Source organism: Triticum dicoccoides, chromosome 3B, assembly GCF_002162155.2.
Source record: "Triticum dicoccoides isolate Atlit2015 ecotype Zavitan chromosome 3B, WEW_v2.0, whole genome shotgun sequence".
In the NCBI taxonomy this organism is placed as follows: Eukaryota; Viridiplantae; Streptophyta; class Magnoliopsida; order Poales; family Poaceae; genus Triticum; species Triticum dicoccoides.
This window is the reverse complement of record NC_041385.1, coordinates 6,166,610-6,171,922: the sequence shown is the minus strand read 5'-3', so window position 1 is coordinate 6,171,922 and position 5,313 is coordinate 6,166,610.

Genomic DNA, 5,313 nt, shown 5'->3' with positions numbered 1-5,313 from the left:
TATCGTAAAATACCAGCAAACGAAAAAGAATTAAAATGGAAACACAAAATTAAATGAAAAAGAAATCATAAAACTAACCAACCGGTACTAAAGGGCTCCGGGCCCCCGGAGCTGGCTCGTGCCACGTGGTTGCCCTTTAGCACCGATTCGTGTTGAACCGGTACTAAAGGGGGGGGGGGGCTTTAGTGACCACACTTTAGTGCCGGTTATGGAACCGGCACTAAAGGGCCTTACGAACCAGTGCTATTGCCCGGTTCTGCACTAGTGCTTATACCAATGCATGAGCTGGCGTCTTTGTTTGGACAAGAATTGCCCCTCCCCCTGCTTGGTCTGTCACGCATGTGGGTACCTGCTGCTGCACTGCCGTGAACCAGTTGAGGGATATTTCGTCCAAAGCAGCTTCACAGCGCTTATGCGCACTACATGTCGGAATCGAAGCCAAAAAACTATACACACTAAAATCTGGGACGGAGGGAGTATAGTTTTTGGACCAATTTATGAAATGTTTGGGCAGGTGGCCATAATGGATCTTGTGAAAAACTTTTTAACATTTCATAAGATTTAATAACACTTAGAGGAATATAATTAAAGTGGAATTTGCAGCGAGTCCACACAAAATTAAAATTAAAAATGGTGCGTTGGTGTGCTTCCACATGAGAGAAGAATGATGGTCAGGAGCTTGTGTGGGAATGTACCAGTCAAGAAAATATAGATGATTTACACGCATACTTTATGTATTGTCATTGGAATTATCCACTTGGATTCAATGATTAAAGTAGTCCGATTCAACCTGCAAGCTTGGAGAGAGAAGCTAGAAACTGTTAAGAATTAAGCACGATGGAAAGCGGCTAGCTAGTCACCGTATGGGATTACTAGTCGGCCGGGTTAGCTTCCATCCCATATAGTCCCTTGTAAAAAAAAATTTAGAACATAGACGTCAGGGACGTCCAGCTTTAAATTAATAAAGCCCACAAACTTAGGCAGAGTAGCACAACCACATGACCAACATCGGACGCCAACAGAGGCGAGAGTTTAAAGGGAAAGACCGCTAGTTGAGCGAAGAGTTGCGGTACAAGGCAATAACAGCCCAAAACGGCGAGCACGCAGGCTCGGAAGGTGCTAAGACCAAAAGGGGTTGCCCAACCCTATGCGGCAACTAGCTGATCGGCCGGCGGAGCCCGTGACTCGGAGTAGACGACGCGAAGACGGCAGATAGCTTGGCGGTGGAGATCAGAGTCCTGTTGTCTTCCCAGCGGTGCCCATTGCTGCAAGAATACGATGCATTTGAAGATGACGTCAGCGGGATGAGAGGGAAACACACCCTCAATAGTAAACTTGTTATGGATATTCCAAATAGCCCATAGCTAGCTGCCTCACAAGTCCACATGACCCTACGAGCCGTGCCTTGAACCAAAGATAAGGAAGACACGAGCTCAGATCGGGAGCGTGGATCCCAATCCACTCCCGCGGCCGCACGGACCGCGCTCCAGGCAAAACGAGCCATAGAGCAATGGAAGAAAGTGTGGTCAGCATCTTCCGGGACCCCACACAGCGCACAGGGGCCGGAGGCGGGACCGTTGCGTTTAGCGAGGTTAATAGAGGTAGGAAGGCGATCTTGGCAGAGTTGCCAGAGGAAGACCTTGATTTTGAGCGGGATCTTAGCCTTCCAAAGCCCCGTGGCCGCCGACGGGACCTGACCGCGGCAAAGCTCTCTGTACATGGAGTTGACAGAGAATTTGCCGGAGCTCGCGAACTTCCACGAGATCAAATCCGCGGAATCCGACAATCGGACCTCCGCAATTAGCGCCTGAAGGCGATCCCAATCCGCCAACTCCGGCTCTGATAGCTCGCGCCTGAAGTTAATACAGGGGGGAAGGCGCGAAGAGCTGATGCAACCCGTTGCTCGGGCTCGACCGCTAAGGAATAGAGTTGGCGAAACTCCGCCCATAATGGACGTTGGCCAATCCAAAGATCAAGCCAGAGACGCGTAGAGCGACCATTGTTAACCGCGAACTTTGCGCCCCTGGCAAAGAAGGGTTTAAGGGATTGAATGGAGTTCCAGAACGGAGACCCATGGGAAGCCGCATCAAAAAAATCCCCTTGCGGGAAATATTTTGCACGTAGGAGGTCGATCCAGAGGCCAGTCTCGCCCTGAGTCATTTTCCAGATCCACTTGCACATTAGTGCGATGTTCATCAACTTGGAGTTGATGATCCCAAGACCCCCCTGGGCTTTAGGACGACACACGGCTTGCCATTTAACCATATGGTATTTCCGTTTCGGTCCTGCTCCTTCCCAAAAGAAACGGGACCGCGGTGTGTCAAACTTAGAGTGTACCCCGTCCGCCAGCAAGAACAAGCCCATGGCAAACATGGGCAAAGAAGAGAGGCTGGAGTTGGTTAGGATTAGTCTTGCCCCTGAAGACATAAAACGACCCCTCCACGGGCAGACCCTATTCGCAACCTTGGAGGAGAGGGGTTCCCAGTCAGCGATTGTACACTTCTTTGTCGCAATTGGGAGCCCGAGGTAGGTAAACGAGAACTGGCCAAGTTTGCAGTTAAGCAAGTTGGCGACCCGTTGACTTTCGGTCGCGTCCATCCCTATGGACACCACTTCACTTTTGTGGAAGTTAACTTTAAGTCCCGACATGAGTTCAAAGCACAACAGAATTGCCTTGACCGAAGCGATACTGTGTGTATCGGGCTCGAAAAGGAGAAGTGTGTCATTCGCGTATTGCAAGTGAGACACTCCTCCGGGGATCAGGTTGTCCACCACTCCCCTAATGTGGCCGGCCAGACGAGCTCTGTCTAGCATGGCGCCTAAGGCATCCGCCACAAAGTTAAAAAGCAACGGCGACGCTGGGTCCCCTTGACACAGCCCGCGCTTGTTGCGGAAGAAGTTCCCTACTTCTCCATTCACCGCGATCGCCGTCTGGCCTCCCGAGACCAGCTGCATCATGCGATGAACCCAAACCGACGAGAATCCTCGATCTAGGAGTACTTGTCGGAGAAACTCCCAGTTCACACGGTCATACGCCTTCTCAAAATCGAGTTTGAGGAGAATCGCGGGCTGTCGAGCGCGTTTTAGGGAGTGGATTATTTCTTGAAGGACCAATGGTCCCTCCAAGATATTACAGCCCCGAATGAAAGCCGACTGGGACCTACTAATAATGCGGTGGGCTATCGGAGACAAACGAGTAGAACAAGCCTTAGCACAAATTTTAAACGGAACGTTAATTAAAGCGATAGGACGAAAAAGTCTAATGTGATCCGCACCCGGGACCTTGGGTATCAAAGAGAGAACCCCAAAGTTCAGTCTAGAAATATCTACCGTACCGCGCATAAAACCATTGCACACGTCGAAAATAGGATTTTTGAGCACTTGCCAAAACCGCTTGAACATCGCCACCGGCCACCCATCCGGCCCGGGAGCAGTGTCAGATTTCATACCCAGCGTCGCCTTGTCAATCTCCTCAGGGAGGAAGGCTAAGCTCAGGTTCTCATTTTCCTCGTCCGTGACCCATAGCGCTGGGTCCCACACATGCGCCCTAAGTCGGGCCCTGGATTCCTCCCTGGAACCCATGAGTTGGATGTAAAACTCGTAGATGTGTCGGACGATATCCTGTTGCCGCAATAGGAGCCCCTGCTCCGATTGAAGACGCAGGATGGCGCACTTACGGCGTCGGCCATTTGCGTAGGCATGGAATATTTCGTGTTCGCGTCACCCTTGAGCGTCCACTTTATTCCACCGCGCTTGCGCCAGTACTCCTCCTCGGCCCTGAGGGACTTGACTTGGGCTTCAAGCGCGTAGCGCTGGGCCCAGTCCTGCTCGGAAAAGATCTGCACATCTGCCGCAGCATCTAGCTGGGCTAGCTCCTCGGTCAAGCGCGCTCTTAACAGCTTATCCGCGCGACCCTAGTTAGCTCCCCACCCTTTGAGAGCCGCGCGCATACCCTCCCCTGCGGCAATCCAGAACTCCATCGGACCGCGCACGCGCCCAATGCGAGCGACGCAAATCTCCCATTTCGAAAGGAAGATTTGCTCAAAGTCCGGAGACTCCAGCCACGCGGTTTCGAAGAAGAAGCACGGGCTGCGTTTAAGCCTTTCCTCCCCCGAGGAAAGGATGAGGGGGACGTGGTCCGACCCAATCCTAGTTTCGGCGTGCAGAGAGCACAGGGGGAACAACACCTCCCACTCCGAGGACATAAAAACCCTGTCCAAGACCGAACGCACCGGTGTTAGCTGTTTGTTGGTCTAGGTGTATCGAGCCCCCACGCGGGCCACTTCCCTAAGGGCCATGGATGTGATAGCATTATTAAACATGGCCATCCTTGTCCAGTTAATAATACCGTTATTCTTGTCCGCTCCCGAACGGATCAAGTTGAAATCACCACCCACCAGCAGCGGTAAGTTGCTCGCGCCCAAGGCCATCACCTTGGTCTGAAGTTCTTCCAAGAACTCTAGCGAATGCGAGTGATTGGCCGGACCATACACGACAATCACCACCCACTCTTGGAGAGTGGCGCGGTGCCGCACGTGTGCCGACAGGAAGAAGCGGCCGGCGTCCCAAGCCACCACCTCTAGACAAACTTGGTTAACTCCTAGCAGCAAACCCCCCGAGTGACCTACCGCAGGCACCCAATGCCACACCAAACGCTCCAATGGGTCGACTGCAAGCAGGTCTCGATGGTTGAACTCGGCCTTGATTGTCTCTTGCAAGCCAACCACGTCGATTTCCTCGTTCCTAATGAACTCTTTTAACTGGGTCCGCCTCCCAGCGTGGCCGAAGCCTCGAATGTTCCAGAAGATGAAACGCATTTAGATGATGCGATTGCATAGACGGATACCGCGAGCAGTAACCGCTTTGGCCACGCGTCGTGTCTTGGCAGGACAACGGTTGGAGGAGGACGGTGCAGCCCCTGCTACTTGGTCCTCCTGATCGGGCCGCGCAACTGGCACCAGAGAAGCCCCTGCTTCATCTACTGCAGGCGCAGCGCGGGCCAGCGCTGCCTGAGCAAGCGCAGCCTGCGCGATTTCCTTAGCGCGGATGAGAGACAGCACCTCTTGCGCTTCCCCCGCGTCAGCCATTGCCACACCACTATTCGCTAAGATACCACCCAAGCACGAATCTGAATAATCTTCAAAAATCGTAAAGCGGGGCATGGGGTTACCTTCAATTTCGAGGTTCTTCTGTGCCTGAAGGAGCTGGGCCCGTTGGAGGGATGGCATGTTGCCCTTGGCACCCTTCGGACGGGAGCTCGTCCTCTCCTGCGTCGCCGGGGACGCCACCGCCTTGGACCGCCTGGCCGTGGGG